The following is a 23,098-nucleotide window of genomic DNA, read 5'->3' on the forward strand; positions in this document are numbered from 1 at the left end:
TTAAAACATCAACTGCGCTACTGTCTGGAGGAAAGCCCCTAGGGAACAAGGGCTGGAAAAAAAAAAGAAAAAAGAAAAAAACAGAAGACTTTATGAAACAGTCCAGACAACATCTAATGGAGACTTATTATGGGATGGTTGCTCTCTAGGGTGGTTCTTGGAGCAACATGACCATCTATCACCTAGGTGTCTCTCACCCCCACAAACTTTCTGAAGTTGAGACTCTAGAGGTCAATGGGGCCCAGGAATCTGTTGTAAACAGACTTCAGGAAATACTGATGCTTACCAATATTTGAGAACTACTGCTCTTGGACACTAATAGTTTTAAAAGCAGTAAGAAGTGATCAGATTCTTGATATATGCTGAAGCTAGAGCTAATGTGATTGATTGATGGTTATATGAGAGGTATGTGTGAAAAAAGAATAATAGTGAGGTTTTTGAGGTAAGAAACTGGTGGAATAAAGTTACTCTGTGCTGAAAGAAGATCTTGGGAGGAACAGTTGGAACAAGGATCACTTTAGTTCTAGGAATATTCATTTCATGTGTCTGTCAGGCATCAGAGTGAGTCTGTTGACTAGGCAGTTAGATCTTCAGGTCTAGAGTTCTGTTTTCTTTAATAAATCTGTTTAAGTTGTTTTAGGGAGACTGATATATTATTCTGGATTTTTTCTTTCTTTTATTATTCAAGAAGTGAAACTAGAAGAGGGCCTGTAGAGATTAAAGAACTATCCAGGGCAGCATTTTTAAAATTAACTCATAAAGAAAGTGAATCTTTAAATTTTCCCGAGACTAATTCCTTCAACTTGTCATATGCTGTAAATCACCTAATAGAATCTCTTAAATGACTAAGTATATTTTAATGAGCCCAGAAATTAAAATCATTTTATTATTACTTTGAAAGACAAAGGTATCATGAGCATTTCATATCCTCAGGTAGTCCTCTGTATTTGATTTAATAGCTTGCAGAGGGGCTGGATTGCTTTAGAAGTTCATAGAGTGGCATTTTTATGGAGATACTACCAACGATCCAGATTGTGAAATCTGTTTTATAGCAGACCTTTTCAGTATCTGCTAGTCCTAATTTACACCAATTTAATTTTGAATAGCCCAGGCTCAGAGTTATATTAGCTGCCATTGTATAACTGAATTGTGTATCATGTTATCCAATTTCCTCTTTGTTTGAAATATATTTTTGCTACTTTAAGACTTAAATTTTTCTTATTTTTCAACTAAAATATACCTGAATGCATAATGTATAGTTTTATTTAGATCTGTTATAGAATGAATAATCCAAAGTAATGGCATTATTCTTTGCCTAATTGTAAAGACCAGTGGTTGTATAGTTCTGTCCTGAATTACAATTTTGATATATTTTGATGATACAGAGTTTTTAATAGTGACAAACTTAGAAGAAAATGTTGGAAAACTAGAATAAACTTTAGAGCTAATGGTCCTGGGTGTCTTGGAAATTAAATAAAGATTTGTTCAGTTCAGCTTTTTTCTTTTTTGAGTACCTAGGCAGGTGTTAAGTGGTTGGCAAAGTAGGTAGTAACTATTAAGTCAAAAATCCTTGGGGGGTTTCAGTGGCCCCTTTAATCTTCTTACTGAGGAGACATGTAGCTGGCCAAAATATCTGCCTTCTCATCTAACTGTGGAATACACCCAGTCCCCTGACACATGGATCTCGTTCCATTGTTTAAAGTAATTAAAGCCTATTCAAACCCAATAGAAATGTCGCCCTACTTTAAAGATGCAAATTTATGAGTCATATATTAAATAAGGTGTAATAGTTAAATATAAAATCATTAATAAAAGAATTAACAAACTATTTTAAATATCTTAGAATAATTAATAATTAATGAAATAAAGCATGTGATAACAATTGTTTTGGCAAACTTTGAACTATAATGATGTGGCTTTGAGTTGGTAAGGCTAAAGTTTCATACTGGGTCAAAAACTTGCTAAAATTGTTTCTTTGAAGAAAGATCCATTGATCTAATAATATGTCTAATAATTGTTAGTGGTGTGTGCTCATGAGTGTCCATAGTTCCTGGTTATCCTCATGTGTCCTTCAGCTACATTGTGCTGTGCCCTACCTATGCCAGTTTCATTCACATCCAGCTTATCGCACAGCTGCTTCAACTTAATATTAGCTGCGCGGACATGCCACTAGCATTCTGCTTCAGGTGCTGCAGAGAATATCACTTTCCGTTCTGCTGGTCTGGCTCTGTTATATGCTTGTCAATCGATGTGCAGTGAGGCTCAGAAGTGAGGTTTGTGAAAATGCTTCTTTCGGTGGGTATGTTTTGCATGCCTCTTTTATGGTCTCCTCTACTTCTCTGGACATGAAAAGACTCAGTTTCAAGTTTAGTTGGAAAGGTGGACAAAGGCTATGGCACAAGTGTTTTGTTTTAGCGGTGAGATGTCAAAATGTTAACCACTGCTGTTTTACCTAGAAGATGTGGTCTAGCACAGACAAAGGGCTGTGGAAATGTCTTGCTGTTTTATAAATATCATAATACTCAAATGTCAGATGAAGTTTTAAAATAATAGTGATACTATCAATAATAAATCCTCAAAAACAAAGGCCAGTATTTTATATTGAATTCCTTATAAACTTTCTAATAATGTAAGTCTCTTTCTTGATTTGTTTATTTAGAGGAACAAAACAGTGTTTGGAGAATACGCTGTAGCCTGAAATTACCTGAATCAATGCTCATTTGGATGCTTATGAAGGTTTTTATAACAAGAACAAAGAAAAGTTAGAAAAGTTAAGGTTGATTTGATAATACTCATGAAAGTATTACTCCACAATTGTATTTTGTATCATTCTAAACATGCCTTCAAACTCACTTTACAGAGTGAAAAATAGTTACTTTATAGCTATCATGATTAAACATTATGGGGAGAATGAAAAATGATGTATTTTGACATAGAATTTCATGTTTCTGCTTGGGATAAAATTTTTAGGAATAGTATTATACTCAACTAGAATAAAAATCATATTTCAACAGCATGGAAAGAAGATAATTTACTGTAGAAAAATGTATTATAACACATGTTCTAGTGAAGATAGACTAATATCGAAGGTACAAGTAAACATTTAAAATAATTTCATGAATCTTGGGCAGAAAAGTAATAAATGTATAAATAAATCTATATGTAGACACATAATGAAAGTATATGTTTTATATATATGTAAAATATGCTTTAAATATACAACCTTAGCTAAATAAATATTATATATAGGAATCTGACCATTTCATACACAAACACACATGTTTGTGTGTGCGTGCATAGTGTATACAGTCGAGGTGGCTAAACATTTTGTTTTATTAAATTTAAGCTCGTAAGGAAAAGATCAGTTTAAAATTTGGGTGATCTTTTTTTTTTTTTTTGACACAGATGGCGTTTCTTTACTGCTCTCTGACATTTTATCTATCAATCTATCTATGTATAGTTTACACTGCTGTGTTCCTTTTTAAAAATACGTGTGTCCCTTGGGAAGACAAACATAGACTAGATTATCCTTAAAAACAATGTGTTTTCTTCTTGAATGTTGTACAGTGAATATATTTATTTTTGCTGGGCAAAGTAATAAGGAGATACATGATATTTTTGGAGAAACATAAGAAATTAAAACCGAGGATTAGCTTAACCACTATAGAGTTTGAGTTTGTCACTATTGCTGTTAAACTCTTTAAATGTTAAATGGGAATGAAAATCTCAGCTTTGAATACCTCAGTTATTAGGCAAATCCAAATAGATGTACAATCATAGGATCTCAGGAATGGAAGAAACACCACCAGACCATCTAGGCCAATCCTGTCTGAACACCTTTTTCAACATTCCTGATAAGTACTTGGCAAGACTTTTTCCTTACTATTTCTAATGCTGGGAAATCTACGTTCTAAGCATCTAGACAGACCTCCACATGGAGCCACTGTGTCCTTCTTTTTAGCTTCAGCTGGTTGGTCCTAGTTATGCTCACTGGAGCCAGAATGACACTATAGAATAAATGTCCTACAGTGTGCACCTGCTTAGGTTTTGAATGTATCTAGAATGACCATCCCAAGTGGCACTTTATCAGGATAAATAAATATTCATGTGAGTGTGTGTTTGGGGTATGTGTGTGTGTATGTGCGCATATAAATCTATATGTGTTTATAAGTATATATCTTAGAATTAAAAAGCTCATTAGGAACACAAGTTAATATTCTTTTTAACCACAAGTCAAAGTAGGTAGGATTTGAGGATTCAGGAGTTTTGTTAGAAGGATACATGAGAACATTGGATTTCTGGAGGATTTGTTAAAGAAAGGAAAATATTTCTAAAGAAACATTTTATATACTTTGCGATAGTTGCCTAATACCCTGGTGACTTATGTGCAGATGACTGTTGATATGAAGATCTCAAGATTGGCTTTGTTCACTTTTCCCAGAGATTCTCCCAAGGAATCTAGCCAGTTAGAGGAATAGAAAGCTGCAAGGACTTAGCATGTGTCACTGAACTGAAGGGAATAGAGGATTGTCTCATTTTTTGTCCTTTCTTTTTATACTTATGTAAGAAATAGATAAGATAGAAAGAGAAAATATCCATGCTCAAAATCTCAGAAGGGAAAACTTTGCTTTACATAGAGGTCACTCTGTCTGGTGGCTGTGGTCAAATGGAGGAGCTCGTGCTACTATTTTTGTGGCTAATCAAGATTTCAGTCTGTTTAGCTACCATTCTAGTGCTTCCTTCCAACAGTAAAAAGGACATGAAACAGACACTTTCCTGGATGAGGCAATCAGTGCTAAATAAAGGAAGACATTACAGGGCCCAAAATATAAGTAAATAGAAGAAAGTGGAAAACTCTCACTTTTATGTTTAGGAGCCATTAAAAAGATAACTCCAAAATTTCTGATTAATAGGCTTGCCTTTTCTTTATATGATTGAGATCTATTTAATGATTAAAAGATTTAGTTTATCAAGAGAGCTATTCTACGTTTGCTAGATGAAATAACCTTCCTGGGAAGATGAAACTCTGTATAACATATCCCCCTCCCCAAGTAAAGTTCTTTTCATTTCATTGAGTTTTTTGATGGAATTAATGATTATAGCTGGTGTATACCAGGTTTCCAATAAGTGAATGTATATCTTCTATGCTAGAATTAATTCAATTTTTTCACCCTAACTAAAAACTTATTCATAGCTCGCATAACCTTTTTCCAATTGATAGCTTAGACAAAGACAAGCTTATTTACAGCTGAGAGAATAAAACTGAAGATCTTGGAACTTGAGAGAGATAGCTAAGGTAAAAGAAAGGCATAGACTTTTCAATATCTTTATTTCCTGGCAACTTGATCCACAGAACCAAAAATTTAAACACTATTTTAAGTCAATACTCTGTTCTAAAGCCCTACAGAGATGAAGAGATTGAGTGAATGAATGATCTCAGAGCTGAAAGCTCCCTAGGGAAGATGTTTTATAGATGTAGTATAAGGACTCTGTAGCATTGGGTTTATAAAATTCATTCCTTTCTAACATAAATAGGATACCTTACCTACCTATTTCAAAAGTTGTGGAAATTGAATGATTATATAAATGTAAAATGACTCTGTTAGTATTGATATGAAAACACTCTACTAGTGGGCCAACACTGGCTGATACTTACAAGAGAGACCACATGGTTAGTGAGCAAAACAATGAAATCAGCTGTAAGTTGTGCAGTCAGACAGGTCTGGGTTCTCTACAGCTTAATAACTGTGTCCTTGGGCAAAGTAGTTAACATCTCTGACCTTCACTTTTTGTAGCTATTAAAATAATAATGACAACCTCTAGTTAACAGTTATACTGGGAAGATTAATGTGGAATGTCTAGCAATAAATTTATGGTAATTCATAGCAGATAACTCTTACTGTCATTACTCAGTCCAGTTGCCAAGAGTTTAGCACCCTTTCCCCACTCTTGGACCATGGGCTTGGGCTGCCCTCCACAATGGACTCATGCTGGAAAAAAGTCAGTTCTTCCTTTCTTAATGATTGCCAAAATCTGGGAAGTGTGTAAAACCGGTTGCCAAGAGGGATGTTCTCTCTTATATGCCTTGAAGGAGAAGTTAAGAAAATCTTTAAATCCAAACATCTGTAAGTAGGAAGGTAAAATGGATTATGAAGTAAAGAATTTGAGATTTAAATGGAATTTTAAAATTATCTAAACAGCACATTGTAAATGATTGTTTATCTAGAATGAAGTGTTTTGTTTTGTTTGTATTGTTTTTTAATGGTTACATTTTTGTTTGTTTTGTTTTTTGTTTGTTTTATTTTTAATGGTTACATTTGTGCCAGGGGGCAGTGATCATCTAAATGTGTGGTCTTGAAAAACTCATGCTTGCAGTTTTCACATTTAAAAACTAAATGTGAGTTATTGAATAAAAGTGTTGATTCCTTCTTTCCATCTCTAAGTCACCCAAAGTTATAATGGATTCCCATTTCATAGGAGCACAAATGGTACCAGCAGAAATGCCAAGACCAGGTGATTCACATGAAAACCCCTTCCTTCCCCGCATACTTTGATGCAAAGACTGAAGGATTAGGAACTACTTCTTAAAACAACATGTAGAGCATGGAACAGAAGATTTTTAAAAATAACTTAGTTAAGACACTTCTAAATGGTCTAAGCTTATCATTTGGTGGAAATGACGTGCTGAGAAGATGTTGCACATACAGCTATTTTCTTTAAAGCAACACCCTATAGAGTTACCAATTTGTTCTTGCTCTTGCTCAGAAAGAAAAAACCAGCTTTCTCCCAACCAAGAGCTAATGTCAATTACAAAAATTACGTGTACACTTTTCATTACTTTTGGTTTAACTTTCCGGTTTTTTGATGGTTTTAGTAAAAAGTATATTTTCTGGGTAATTTCAATTTCATTTGCTACAGTTACTTTATTTCAAGTATTTACCCAGTGCCTCACAGAATTCATTAATAAAAGGGAAAGCATAAAATCTATGAGAAAAAAATAGATAAAGGAATATTATAAATAAAACATCAAGTCATAAAATCAATGAGAAAGGTATAAAAGTATAGACTTCTGATATTTTACAATTTTCTTGCATCAGCTGAGGGGTTCTATGTAATAGAATGTTTTCTATACCAAGTTCTTTTAAAAACTGTTTGCGTCGCTTCCACAGTTCTCCAAACATGTATTCATTCAAAAAATACTGACTATGAGCTGTGGGAGAATCAGAAGAATTGTATATATTATTTCTGTTTTTCAAGCAGCTTTTTGGAAGAATTTTGGAATTTAATAGGAAAATTAAAATCGAAAGCAGTAAATGAGCATCAGGATAGTTGATATAAGCACTAAAGGATGTAGACATCAGGAAGGAAGGTGTCAGTGTGGATTGAATTGTAAATTTTGTTCAGAAGTTTGAAACCTAAGCTACATCTTTGAAGATCTTGTGTCTGAGTTGTGAGAGAAAAAGGGAGTTCCTACTTCTCCCAAAAAAGGATAGATGGAATTTGGAAAATAACTGCATTTCAAAGAATGTTGAAAGATAGGCCTAACTAGAGTGATGATGGAAGACAAAGCTAATTGTTTAAATTGATATTGAATTTAAAAAGAAGTGTATTATAAAGAGTATAGATTTTTGCTTTCTTTATGAGTAGGGAGATGATAAATCGAATTTGAGAATGGTACTGTTATATTGAGAGTTTGTGTTGTTTTGTGTATGTGTGAACAGTGGGCAGCCACTGAGAAAGATTAGTCTGAAAAATTAATGATGAATGGGGTATCTGGAGATTTAGATGTGTTAGGAGGCTATAATTTGGGCTTGGGTGAACTGGCTTGGAAATGGGATGCAAGTAGATATATGAAACAAGAAAGAATTTCAAGAGCATGTTGTTCTATCAAAATGCAAAAGTGTTCCCAACAATGATAGTACGAGAGATCTCCAACCTCCTCTTCCTAAATTGAAGACTTTGACCCCAACTACCACTCAGCTCTGATAACTGCCTGGTTCATTAATATTGCCTAATTATACTTATAATGTCAATAGGCAATTAAAACTTCCGAGTAGTATGACCACAGAGAGTTGACAATATTCCAGACAAAAAGAAAAAAAAAATTCATTAGCCTATATGTAAAGAATACTTATTTGTGTCATTTATTATTTTTAAGGGACTCAGACTAGGAACTGGTAATAGATTAAAAAGCAAAAAAAAAAAAAAAAAAAAAAAACTGAGAGAAGAAACTCTAAGATTGAAAAGGTGATCTTCTAACATACATGGGCTGCTAACTCAAGGTCAGCAATGAGTCTTTGAAGTGCTTAAGAAATAATTTAGCTTCTTCAAAACAATCTTAACCAATTATAGGATCCCATTAGAGAGTTTTTTCAAACAACTGTTTAAGAAAAGTACTTGAAGGTTAAGAAATATATTTTAATAGTGAAGACACACTGAGATGAACATTAAAAATTTGACTCTTAATGATACATGTATTAAATGTATCTGTAATAATTGATTTGTCCCAAGATACTGACATTGTATATTTCCTATTTTGGAACATCTTTTGGAATTTGCATTATGTACAAATTAATTTATGTGAGTTATTCAGCTCTGCATAAGGGTAGAGGAATTTTTACAGGTTAATGGGTAGGAAAAAGATTTATCTGTGGGTTCAGCAGTGCTTGCCAAAAAGACCTATAATAAAGCAAGCAATGAATTTGTTAAACATTGATAACTAAAGGCACTGTCTTGTGACTTAAACATCCTCTAGATTTCTTCGGCAACACAAGGGATATCACTGTAGGTAGCAGAACCACGAAACGTAATTTCTATCATTTGATATAAGATGCTTATTATTTTCATCAAGTGCAGCACATAAAATACCTTATAAATTGTCCACAAAACACATTATGAAGTGCCTCCCGGTGCATTTATACTAGTCCATTTTGAAAATTTCACTTTGCTACAGGCTTGAAGAAATGACCTTTTTTGAGGTATCTGCTCCTTTTTGGGTTTGTGCTCTCATCTGAAGTCCCATTATCTCATTAAATCATTTATGTGCAGGAAGGGAAATGCAGTAGTGAATAGCAAAATCTCACAACATGTTTTAGATATGATCTACCTTTTTGATAAAAAAAAAAAACATTCGGAGTAAACCTATATAAATAACAAGTAAATTAGGCATTTAATGTCAGGAATGAGTATTTTTGACAATATGATACAGACTGAGTTTAAAAACTCAGAATAATTTTAGAAACTCTGAATGATACAGTAGCTATTGTAGGCTACTTTATACTTTCTGTAAAGTTTTTTCTCCGATATAATGTAGAAAAGCTTTTTCCTAACATATTTGTAATTATCAAACTCAAAACAGTCACATGGTGTCACTTTGCTACCTGGAACTTGTTTTCTCATTTGTAAAATGAGAGACCATATTGAGTAAAAACAAGATTTCTTTTAAACCATGAAATAAAGGAATCAATGATATGACATATCAGATCAAAATCTACTTCAAGTCCCCAAGTCAACATATTGCATGGCTAATTAGCCACTATCAGGGCAGACCTTCTTAATACGTATGGTTTCTTATTTTTCTTAAATTTTGGTTTAATCCGAGATTTACTACTTTCTAGTTTTGTGTTCTTGGGCAATTGACAATCATTTTGTAACTCTGTTTTTCTATGAATTTTTTTTTTTTTTTAAGATTTAAATAAGGTAATGTATGTTAAATGACTGAATGCTTACTGACAGCATTCAAACATTAGGTCCTATGACTTATTCTTTGTGTTGATGTTTTCAGTTGCAGTAATCTTTGAACATGGGCATCCAGTACATTTATACATCCCTTAGGATCCTGAGGTAGCTTTAGGGGCTCTGAGAACTACTATGCCCAATTCAGAAGAACTGTTAACATTTGTAAAGAGGGTGGCAGTCATCTTTATAAAAGCTCCTCTAGAATATTTCAGGTTGACCAGAAAGGTGTGCCCTCTTCTACTATCTCCCAATATTAAGCTTCAAAGAAATTACTGAATTTTTAGACTCTGATTTGGGAGGGACATGTGGAAGGAACATTGCCAGTCACTCTCCTTTGCGTGGATACTTCAAGCAATTAAAATATTTTTAATTTTCTAGTGAAGCAACTAAAGTCCCGTTTGGTTAATTAACTTTTCAAAGTCATGCAGACAGTGATAGAGAAGGTAGATATTACTGGGTTTATGGCGTGGGTGTGTGTACGCATACTCTGTGCATGTGTATGTGTATGTTGAGGGGAAAGAGAGAATTATTATACTCTTTGTTAAAGTAGTCATTTTGCTTTTTGAAATTTAAGGTATTGGAACCAGGTAGAATTTCATGTTAAGTTTCGAGGAACCCTTTTGAGCACTTATTGTGTACAAGAAACTATTGTAGTTATTGTTACCTATCTTATCCCACTTAAAGTAATGTTGTTAGAGAAAATAACTAAATGTTGGCGTTATAAAAGGCTATATTTATGGGATGAAATTTTGCATGCGTCTTTTTTTTTGCTGTATACCAATTAGACTTCTTATCTCAGCATCTTTCCATCTTGTTATTGAGTTCTTTAATGATTATTTTTGTTCATTTATTCACTCAACAACTATTTATTGAATGTCTACTGGGTACTATTCTAGACGCTGGTGATATAGCAGGAAATAATACATATGTTTGTTGCCCTCAAAGAGCTTTCATTCCAGTAGAGGAGTCAGCCAATAAATAAATATCTAACTTAATGTCAGATAATTAAATGTCAGATGCCTCTGCAGACAAGTGAAACAGGCTAAAGAAAGCATAGTTTCTTAAAATCAAGAACAAGTGTGGCATATTATTTTGTTCAATTCTCTACATCCAGCCTACTTGACTGACTATACAAATTTTGTGCATATTAGGATTGTGCCAGATTGGCATAATATCATTTCACCTAGGAAATGGCTATTGCCTGAAGAAGAATGACCACAGAACAAGGAGAGACTTAGGAAATCTTTCAGGTCATTTTTTTTCGTTTATAAATTTAAAACTAAGAATTAATTTGATCATGACCAAAAAGACAGGTAATGGCAAAACTAGACTTAAAATACATCACCTATGTCCCAGATATTCTTTCTCCCTGTACCAGATGGACTTCCATCTGGGCTATACTTTTCCCTAAACTTAATTATCATATGAAAAAATGTTAAATAGTTTTTTTAGTCAATATAATTAAAACTTTGGGCTACAGAATTTATATTTTGGCTCTGCTATTTAGCTATGTAAATTGGGGAAAAATAATTAAACTTGCTTAGCCTCCATTTCATAATTTGTAAAGCAGAATAATAAAATGCATTAGATATGTGATACATTTTGGGAATTAAATGAGTACATACATGTAAGTCACTTTGCACTTAGCCTCATATAGAATAACCATTAAAAATTATTAGAAATTTATTTAATGAAGGGCCCTTAATAAATACAGTATTTAGCACATAGGGGATGTTTATTAATATTTGGTGAATAAGATAGAAAAGCAGTACTTCGATGGGGACCAAAATACTTTCTCTTTTAAAACCTTGGGAGTCTGACTCATCCTTATTGCTAATTTCTTATCCACCCCCTGTAATATGTTCTTGGGTTGCCATAGTAGAAACTCTTGGTCTCTAGTATTGATTTACAGTAATGTCCAACCTCATAAATATAAGGAAGAGACTTGGTGAAAGTAGGAGATTTCACCTTCAACATATTTTCAGAAATTATTAATTGTCCTTAAACCTCTCAAAAGAAGGTAGATAACTTTAATTATCTAACAGATGAAGCAAAGAAAGCATTGAGTCTCCAGACTCTACTCTTTTATTCAGATTACTAAGTGGTTTGACTTCATCTAAAAGCTCATTAGTTTGATACTTCCTATTCTCTTTTTCAAAGCATTCCTCAATGAGGAATTCATAAAATTGATGTTCTTTTTTGAGAAAAGATCAAATTTAATGTTGGTCATTTTGCCTTTTCTCCTGTTGCTGTGAATATTTCTTTTGTACAATAAGAACTCATTCACACTGAGCGCTCACATGCTGGGGACCCTGGAACTTTGGGAGATGCTAAATATTCTTTCCACTGATTGCTTGAAAAATAAGTCAATGTTTTCTTTTTTATTTGGTATAGACATTTTTCATATTTCATCTGGAATATATTCTCTGTATTACCTTCATGGAATACAAAGATAATATAAAGATGAAAATTGTCATAAAGAATGAGGTCAGCATTTTGGTTTCAGATGAAATTATCTTTTTCGTGTCTACTTAGCCATATACATATATATTATATATATTATGTATATGTATATATATATATTATATATATATTTTTCTTTTTTTGGCTGCTAGTTAAATTTCCTCACCAAGTTCTTTTTTGATCCTCTAAGATGCTCATTTTCTCCAGGAAAAGTATTAGACTTATTAATACTAGTAAAAGAAGCCTTACCTAAAAAGAGTATATCATGTTTAATTATTTTAATATAAAATTCTAGAGTATGCAAAACTAACGTATTCTAGAAATAGAATAATGTTTGCTTCTGGGGCTTCGCGGAGAGGATTATAATGTTGGTGTGATTGTAAGGCTATATATCTCTTGCGTCACACAGTCAAAACGCAACAAATATCACTTATAATTTGTTCTTTCTGGTGTATTTGAATCTTACATAAATTTTAAAAAATATTGACTGCTAGTTAATTATATGCATTTTGAAGTGTTTAAAGGAAAGTTTATACTGGCATTTACAGGTTTCTCTAAAATGCATGAGAAATAACAGATTGATGAATGGGTAAAAGGCTAAGTTTGTGATAAGCAGTATAATAAAATTCCAATAGTAAAAACTAGATAATAGAAATATATGAATTCACTGTAAAATGTTTTTAAACTTCACAATATGTTTGAAAATGATCATAATAATTATTGGGAGTGTGTGGAATAAAGTTGGAGAATCGAAGACTAACAAGGGTTGAATTTCAAGAGAAGTTTGGATTCAGAAGCTATATCTTCCAACTGTTTACTGAACTTAAAAAATTGCTTGACAACTGAAATGGAGATTTATAATTTTTGGCTGTTTGGCAAATTAACACTCATTATGTTTAGGAAGCTCTAAAGCCTATGAATCTTTCTGGAAGACAAAGCCTGATTTCCACTAAAGAAGCCAAAAGAGATTCTTACAGTTTGGTTGAAGACTCTGTGGTTTGTGACATGGATTCATAGCTCAACCAGTCAGACTCATCTAATCTCAAGCTTTAAATTATAAGCTCATGAATCAAAAATACACTGTTGAGAACTCATTTTTAGCAGGAATAAGTAATTTGCAAAGATGGCTTTGGTCATAGTAATAGGAACCTATGTCCATGCTGGTAGTGAATCTAGCTAGCAAAAAGATATGTTTGCAGGTGTTGGTAACATTTCTTATGGGACAGATCTGTTCTCATTTTGACATGATTCTGTCTATTTTCTAAACCCTTCTCTCTGGCTTTCCTACCATTACTGAAATTTAACCACCATCCTATAACATTGAGAATATGTGTGTATAAATAGTCTATGTATGTGTGTGTATGTATGTATGTATGTATGTATGTGTGTGCGTATATGTAGTTGTACATATACATGTAGAGGAGTGTGTGCCTATGTATATATATGTGTATGTACACATATGTGTGTATATGTATGCACACATTTTACACATATACATATGTGATATATTTTGTAATATAGTAAAATATGCATATACTATATATACTTATATATATAAAACACTTTAGTATATGAATATACATCTACACATATGCTTTATGTTTCTATTGCTCGAAATTAAGACTCTTAAAAGTAATATATTAACTTTATAGTTATGTCAATCAGTTGTCTTTATGGATCTCTTTCAAGTGTCTTTTCTATAAACTTTCATCATACCTACAAAAATATTCTGGTCTCTTCTATACTTACGGTACTTCCAGCCAGCTGGCTCCTTAAGATTCTGTGGTGTACCAGTACCACTGGCCAATATCAACTGGGTATACAGAATTCTGATGTTAACCACCTACAGTTAGCACAGACCCCTTAAGTTAAGGGGTCGATCTTTCACAAGACTGCCCTTAATTCAGATGCCAGCAGCATGTGGAGGGTCTCTACGCTATCCACACTTCTGACATCTTGGCTATAAATTTGAGGGTTCCCATAACCCCATCAGGTTCAGTAATATGCTAATATGACTCAAAACTCAAGATAGTGTTATACTTATGTTTTCAGCTTTATTACAAAAGACATATTCAAGGTAGAGTCTGGAAGAGAGTGCAGAGCTTCCATGCGCTCTTCTTATAGACTCAGGGTGCATCAGCCTCCAGGCACATCAATGCGTTCACCAACCAGGAAGCTCCTCTGAGCCTTGATGTTCAGAGCTTTTTTTGGGTTTCATTGCATAGGCATAATGGAATAAATTATTGGTCACGTGATTAAACTCAATCTTCAGCCCCCAACCCCTTCCTAAGAGGTTAGAATGGTCCAAAATTCCAATGTTTTAATCACATTGTTGGTCTTTCTGCTGACCAATCTCTATTCTGAAACTGTCTAGGGGCCTACCGTGTGTCATGTCATTAGCATAACAAATAGACTCATATAATTCAAGAAATGCAAAGTGATTTTAAAGCTCTTCCTAGGAACCAGGGACAAAGATGAGATCCATTCTTAATTATATTATAGGTACCCCTTACCAACATCATCATATAGTTGGGACATGAAGACAAAAACAAGTGAACGTTAATAGTGGAGTTGTGCAACATCCTTCTGGTACCCCTTTTTCCATTTGAATTGTAACTGATTAATAAGAAACAAAAGGCCTAAATGTGGAACAAATGAAGATGCAGTATGAATCTGGGACCTAATTTAATGTTACCGCATCTTCCCTCTTACACTGAAGCCACACATGCATGCAGGGCAAAGCTAACTTAATCACTTACCCAGTAATAGGTAAAGGAGAATAGTAGATAGATCTGTTCCAGACATTATTGGGAACCCTATCCCCCTCACCACTTAGATGGACAATTCAAGTGAACATCACTCCTACACATAGGATTATCTAACAGGATGTAAGACAACCAAAAATGGCTACTGCTGTGTTCTTCAATGTAATAACAATCCATCCTGGTGAAAAATATGAATCTTTTGATGCTAGTCTCTGACCAATCAGATTTGCTGATTCTATAACCTTGGGCAGAAAGGAGTATTATATTAAGAATTACAAACTGTCTCTAAGACATTCTTTCTCTTGTGGACTAGTGTCCAAGTGTCCTTCTCTCAGTGAAACCTTGAGAACAGCATTGAACTCATTCAGTAACAATTAAGTGTCCGTAGAGTGGTATGAAATACAAAAGAATTAGGATTGCCATTCACATTACTAAAAATTATGAACAAATAGAATATTCTTCACAACTTCCCTTTCTTGCTCACACTAGCCAGTTTACTTTCCATACTCTTGAGACTACTAAAAATGTATGTGAGAGGTCACCAGAACTTTTCATTTGGCAAATTCCATGGTATGGTCTCACATGTTAAAATCCTCAAACCCTCTATCCCATTTAACATTTGCAACCATCTCCTTTTTCTTGGAACTTCTCTTTTAATTATTACCCAGTGTTGTTTGAATTTGCTGTACCTGCAACTTGTGAAGTCCATAGGGAAATGTTGAATCTCTTTGAGGAGGTGGGTAACTGATGAAAGCCCAATATATTGTATATTCTCAACTATTATACCCTAATGACAAACATTCAAATGGTAAAGGGACAAAAGCAAAATAAAGCCTGAAATGTATGAATTTTGTGTATTCAAAGCAGCTGTTAATTTCCAAAATTGAAACTGATTACCCAGAATGATTTTTAAATTCTTTACAGAGTTTCCTTATTTCCCTAGTAACAGCTGTTTCTGTCTTCTAGTGATTCAGCTACATGTGTCATGAACGTTAAAGTGATATGCCAGGAAACGTAATCCATAGCACTTTGAACAACTGGATAAGTAAATGAACAATTTCAAAATCTAGTGCATAGTTATTTGTTGGGTAATTTTCATGTTGAAATAAGAACAGTAAAACCCACATTTATAAATCCAGAAGGAGATTTGATGACCTTGAAAATCTTAAGTCACCATTTATGTTATATAGTACATTCTATGGGTCAACTAATGGTTTCTGCAGTCACTTTTGAGCTATCAAACAAATGAACATGATGAAATTAAGAAATGTTCACCAACCCTAAAATTTAGAATCATATTTTATCTCATCTGTGAGTTAATTTCTTGTTACGTGTCTTACATATTTACATAGTCTTCTAAACAGCAAGAAAGAAATTAACTAAAGAAGAACTTCCAGGTGAAAATATATGTCCTTAATTTTTGGTTTTACTCTTCAGTAAGACTATAATTATAGCTCCAGTGAAGAAAGCTGTTAGGGAATATTTTAATGTTAGGGAATATTTTTAGGTGCTATAAAAAATCTAAGATGAATAATACTGTATGATGGACTTCATTTGTTTATACTGCAAAAAGATTTCACAATCTCTTTGGTCTCCTGAGGGTGATGGGCTATGTAAGATGCATTTTCTATTTAAGGAAGACATGAAACTTGGTGTGTATATCGGTTAGATGAACAATGCTTTATTTCCTCAACTGAGAAATAGTATACAAGCGCTAGCCTACTTACATAGCTGTGAAATATGTTCCTCTTTACTTGTGGGCCTTTCTTTATTCCAGGATTTATTATAAAGTTTTAACATTATCTTTTTAATTTTCCTTAATTGATATTAAACTATGAGTTTCTTAAGGCCAAGACCTGAATCTTATATGTGCTGGAATTTGTTTCCAGCTCAGTGTTTTTTTTTTTATAATAATAGTTCAGTAACTGTCATAATTAGATGAATGAATGAGTGCATGCACAGGAATGAAAAAAGACATTAGTCCCAGAAAAGTTCATGGGTTTAACTGCAAAAGAAAAAAATACTCCTTATTTTCTCCACAGAATATCATAGACACTGACTCACTCAAATCTCCATTGTAGATATAAAAATACAATAGAAATGTGGAACAGAGTTGAAGACGCTAAACTTGTATAACAAGCTGACTTCATGAACTTTCATATTTTTGTGTACTTCTTGTTTCTTTCAGATGATTATTGAAATACCAGCTTTAGAAAGCAACATGATACTTCACGGATTGTGTACTCAGTAATATGGGAATGTCTCTCTGGGATTTAAGTTCAGGCACTTCCTGAAACTGTTAATTGGCACCCCTGTAGTTTTAAAGAGCTTGATGCAACATCTGAAGGAGATCATTTCTTTTTTTCTCTCACAGAAAGAAAATTGTACAAATAGAAGATGTTGCTATTAGAAAAACAAAACTAGGATTGTTTTTCATAAGCCAAATCATAGTCTAAAATTCCTAGCACAGTTTAATGTTAATGAGAGTAGTGTGGAATAGTGAGAAAATCATGAGACTTGAATTTAGATGAGTTTTAAAATTCCAGCTCTGTCATTCTTTGGAAATGTGATTTTTCTCATTGAAGAAAAACTTGCAGTGAAATTCTCAGATCTTAAGAGTTTTGATAAATACATACACCCACATAAACATTTCTCCTATCAAGATAGAGAACTACTTACTCCTGTGAAGATATAGAAAAGCTCCATCAACAACAAAAAAAGCTTCTTTGTGTCCTTTCCTAATCAATTCCCACCCCGTGTTCTGACTTTTATCAGAATAAATTTGTTTTGCTTGTTATTGAAACTTATATAAATATAGTACATTATGTACTCTTTTATATCTGGCTTATTTTGTTTAACATATGTTTTTGAAATTTATCTGTATTATTGTATATATTAGTAGTTTTTTCCTTTCCATTGCTGAGTCATATTTCATCCTGCAAATATATCAGAATTTGTTTATCCATTCTTCAGTTGATGGACATTTATATTGTTTCCAATTTTTGTTACATTTGACACTTGAACAACACAGGTTTGTACTGTGTGGGTCCACTTATATGCAGATTTAAAAAAATAAATACTTTAAATGTATTTTCTCTTATGATTTTCTTATTAACAATTTCTTTTCTTCTAGCTTACTTTATTGTAAGGATATGTATGCAATGCCTATAACATCTAAAATATGTGTTAATTGACTTATTATGTTATAAGTAGTGCTTCTGGTCAAAAATAGGCTATTAGTTAAATATTTGAGAAGTCAAAAATTATATGCAGATTTTGACTATGAGGGGATTAGCATTGTTCAAGGGTTAACTGTATTGTGAAAAAAGCCATTATGTATGTTCTTGTACAAGTCTTTCTGTGGACAATGTTTTCATTTCTTTTGGGTAAATACTTAGGAGTAGAATTACTAGGCCATAAGATAGCTTTGTGTTTAACTTTATAAAAAGACCTCTCAAACTGTTATCCAAAGTACTATTATACTATTATACATTCTGATAAGCAATGTGTAAGAGTTCCATTTGCTTCATACCTTTTTCAACTTTCGACATTGCCAATACTTTAAATTTTAGTTTTCAGTTGGGTGTGTATGTATATCTCATGTTGGTTTTAATTTGCATTTCTCTGTTTAAAGACCTATCAGGTATTAATATAGCCTGCTACCTTTTTTATGCTTCTTGTTTGTATGATTTATTTTTTTTCATTTCTTACTGTCTTTATATTTAAAATGCAGATCTTGTGGACAGCATATAATTGTGTCTTTATTTTGTACCCAGTTTATTTGATTAGCATGTACAGTTACTTGTAATATATTCATTGAATAGGTTGAATCTATCATTTTCTTATTATTTTATCATATATATACCTATGTAAATATATATATATGTGTGTATTTTTAGGTCCCACTTTTCTTCTTTCGTGCCTTCCCCTGGGTCAATCAGTTAAATATTTGTTAGATTATTTTTCTATCATTTGGCTAAATTGATTTCAAGGCTTTTGGTTATGACATTTTATTTGTTTTTTAGTGATTTTTCTATGAATAACAATCTGCATTCTTAAATTATCACAGTCTACTTAGTATTGTACCACTTCACATGAAATGTTAGAGTTGCAAAATTCATTCATCTTGCTCTGTCTTTTATGCTATTTTTATCAACTCTTTATCTACTTATATATCCTCTACCACAATGTTAAAAATTTTTCATTGAATTATTTTTTTGCAGAAATTATATAAAATTATTTATTATTTATTCATATACTTACAATTTCTATTTCTGTTCATTTATGTTGCTTTCAGCCTGAAAAAACTTTTTTTAACATTTTTCATTTGCAGTTCTACTGCCATCCATCTATCTTATCTTTCATTTTCCCGATAAAATTTTATTTTGGTTGTTTGCATAAATCTGTTTTGCCTTTATATGAATTTTTTCTGAATGTGGAATTTTAGTTCAAACTTTTTTCATTAGAATTTTAACTATGTTATTCCATTGTGCTCTGGCTGCCATTGTTTTCAAAGATAAGTCAGTGTTTCTTCCAATCAATATTTATTTGTACATAATGTGCTGTTATTCTCTGGCTGCTTTCAAGATTTTCTCTTTATCTTTGATTTTAAGAATTTTGAGTGCCTAGGCGTGGTTTCCTTTATATTCATTCTGCTTGGAATTTATTGAGCTTCCTGGGTCTATGCATTGAGGTGTTCTCTTTGACTTGAGGAATATTCAGCTAGTATATTTTTAAGTATATTTTTCTGTGTCATTCTCTCTGTACTTTTTCTGAGGCTCTAATTATACACATTTGACTCTTTTAGATTGTCCCATGGGTTGGTAAGGCTCTACTTACTTTGTTTATTTTCAGTCTTTTGGTCTCTTCTTTGTTTCCCTTAGATAAAGGCTATTTACAGTTATCCATTGGTATCTGTGGGGAATTGGTTCCAGGACTCCCTACTCCCAGATACTCACATCAACAGATGCTCAAGTTTCTTACATAAAATAGCGTTGTATTTGCTCATAACCTACATTTGCCTTTAGGCTATAGGAGTTTATCCCTGTATATCACTTCATTTGTGTGGATTCTGCATAGTGCTCAGATTATGGCAAATTCAAGTTTTATTTTTTGAAACTTTCTACGATTTTTTTTTTCAATTATTTTTGGTCTACAGTTAGTTGAATCTGCAGATATGAAACCTGAGGATACAGAGAAACAACTATATATGTCTTCTAGTTCAATGATTCATTGGATGTCTGCAGTTCTTTTAAGCCATTCCAGTAAATTTTTATTTCAAATACTGTTTGTTTTTTTTTATTTCTAGAATTTTTATTTTATTATTCTATGTAGTTTCCTTTTCTCTGCTTGCATTCCTCATCTTTTTCCTCATTTGACCATCTTTTTCTTTAAGTTTTGCATATATTTATAATAACTAAAGACGCTTGCTTGCTAATTCCAACAACTGCGTAATGTGGAAGGCTGTTTTTATTGTTCCCCCCCCCCTTAACTATGTATCATATTTTTATGTCTTTGCATTTCTAATTTAATTTTTAAAGTAGAAGTGAAGAATTATTATGCTGTAGGAACTCTGGCTCTATTATCCTTCTTTTAAGAATGTTTTTTTTTTTTTTTTTTTTTGTCCTAGTATGTTGTTAAAAATCCTGGCCAATTAACTTGAGCTTTCGGAGTCTTTGTTTCACAAATTGTTTCAGTTTTGTCTTTTAGTCTAAGGGTGAACCCTAAGCCTTTGTCACCGAAGTGTGATCCCAAAGTGTTTACCAAACATTTACTATTTGATAGAATTCAAACTCTTAATACTATTTGCCTTATAATGGGCAGAAGTTGAAATGCTACTCTCCTTTTTCAGCCTGCCAGCCAGCTGTGTTGCCTTCCCTACCAGTCTTTGGAGTCTACTCTCCACAAATTTAGCTCAGAGGTGAGCAAGGATTTTAAGTTCCAAAAAAGGTGATTGTTGCTAATGTTTCCAAACACCATCACTTTTTACCCTTTTGATCTGGTTACTAGAAGCTTTTGAGTTCCAACATTGGATTTTTATCTTTGTTTAACGTCTCCTTGTCTTATCTTTATTTTCATAACCTGGCTTCTTTCCCCTTTTCTTATGTTTGTAGAACTATGCAGATTGGGGGGCATCCTTGATTGTTATTTATTATCTTATTTCCTGGAATTACTATCCCTACCCCACCCCGATTTTCCTGGCATTCTGGCACGCTTGACTTTCATTTTCTAAGACCTCTACCTATTCTTCAATACAAACTGGTCAGTGTCCTCACATGGTAAATCATATGAACAATTAGTCTTAAACAGTGTATTTGTCTTTTTTCAGTGTTATAACAGTCTCCAATTTACATTTGGTTTTGGTCACTCTTCAATATCATCAAATAGCTTTTTCTTTAATATTTCATCAGATATTATAATGGTTATCTGTGGAGACTTTAATTCAACACAAACCACTCTGCCATTACTGGAATAATAATTTAAAAAAATCAAAATCTCTAAGCTTTGGGTTTGTCATCTGACTAATTCTTAATAACTGCCAAGGAATAAATCATATAATTTTATTGCAAATTAATGTTGTTATGCAGGTCTTTTCTGAGATGACTTGTTAACCTAGAGATGGAGCTTTTCAATGTTTCAAACATTATCCGTATATCTCTTTTAATGAAAGAATTAATTTTTAAACATGCAGTTGCAACTGAACCAGCCTTATGAGGATCATTATAACTTAGTTCTTCTAGTGATTAGTGGCTAACTAATCTAATTACTAACATGTGCCATGCAATTAGCCTGTTACATATCATTTTCTTGTTAACATTCTTAAAGTGCTCTTGTTAGGGGAATAGTTAATCTCGGGGCACAGTCCTCCTATACTTGATGTCTCCTATACTCAAACTTCATTCAGCTTTGCACTTTAACAAGTAAAGTGATCCCATGTTTACTTATCCTTTGAAAGAAAATCAAACTATGTGTTGAGAATGAAAATACCTTCATCCAGGAAGAAAAAGAATAAATAAATAAAACTGAGGTCAAGACCCAGTTAAGGAAATTAACAAACAAAAACAAAAACGGATTAAAGATGCAAAGCTTTAAATAGAGGTAGGCCCATCATTGCCCATAAGTATTCAGTGCACTGGAGCACCAGTAGCCTACCCCTCAAGTTCATAAGGAATAGTTCTATAACAAACCATTTCTGTAGGAGATAGGAATAAACCAGGTAAACTTTTCTCTCCATATCCACCTTACTATCCCATACCACCTCAATCAACTATGAACTAACATTTAATCACATGGCTTTTTACACCATGCTTGAATTCTGATCCTTAGTCTTGGATCTTTTTTACTTTTATTTTCCAGGGGGGGAGGGAGAGGGAGAGGGAGAGGGCGAGGGAGAGGGAGAGGGAGAGGGAGAGGGGTGGGGGAGGGAAGGGAGAAGGGAGAGGAAGAGAGAGCGAAGGAAGAGGAAAGAGGGCATGAAGGCGAGTACGATAGGTAGATGGTCTTTTTTTCTTGATGTTCTTCTGGATGTTCGTTAGTTTCTTGTCTCTTTATATTTTACTATCTGTCTCTTTCTCTTTCTCTTTCTCTTTCTCTTTCTCTTTCTCTTTCTCTTTCTCTTTCTTTCTCTTTCTCTTTCTTTCTCTTTTCTCGTTTCTCTTGACTATCATTGCAATTGGGTCTGGGAAACCAGAGCCCATCAAATTAAGAGTGTTTGTGGCCAGTGTTTTTAATATACCCAGTCATTGTACAATTGTGATTTCTTGCTACAAGTGTTTGGATTCTATCCAACATTGGGTTCTTATCTTTGTCTAACTTCACAGATTCTTCTATCTTCTTTCTATGTACAGACTTACGTCACCCCCAAATTCATATTTTGAGGCCTTAACCTAATATGGTATTTGGCGAAAAGGCCTTTGGGAGATAATTAAGTTTAAATGAAGTCATGAGGGTGGGCATTTTATGATGGAATAAGTGCCATTGTAAGTAGAGGCACCGAAGAACATGTTATTCCTTTCTGCCCTCTGAAATCCCAGTACGAAGGTGGCTGTCTGCAAGCCAGGTAGAGCTCTCTCACCAGAACCCAAAAATTTTGGCACCAGATCTGGGACTTCTAGATTCCAGGTCTGTGAGAA

General features: G+C 33.3%; 1 protein-coding gene across 15 annotated transcripts in view; it reads left to right on the forward strand.

The window, feature by feature from the left end:
- The window catches only part of GRM7 (glutamate metabotropic receptor 7), a 761,960-nt gene that overhangs the window by 185,539 nt on the left and 553,323 nt on the right, over positions 1 to 23,098 (forward strand). Inside the window, exon 1 of one of the 15 annotated variants that reach the window (XR_004950371.1) lies at positions 20,838 to 20,886. The exons of the other annotated variants lie outside the window; for them this stretch is intronic. The gene's annotated coding sequence lies outside the window, so the exon portion shown is untranslated. Of the gene's footprint in view, positions 1 to 20,837; positions 20,887 to 23,098 lie in introns of those variants that run through there. 15 annotated transcript variants of the gene reach the window in all.

This window comes from Rousettus aegyptiacus, unplaced genomic scaffold (assembly GCF_014176215.1).
Source record: "Rousettus aegyptiacus isolate mRouAeg1 unplaced genomic scaffold, mRouAeg1.p scaffold_m13_p_4, whole genome shotgun sequence".
Classification (NCBI taxonomy): domain Eukaryota; kingdom Metazoa; phylum Chordata; class Mammalia; order Chiroptera; family Pteropodidae; genus Rousettus; species Rousettus aegyptiacus.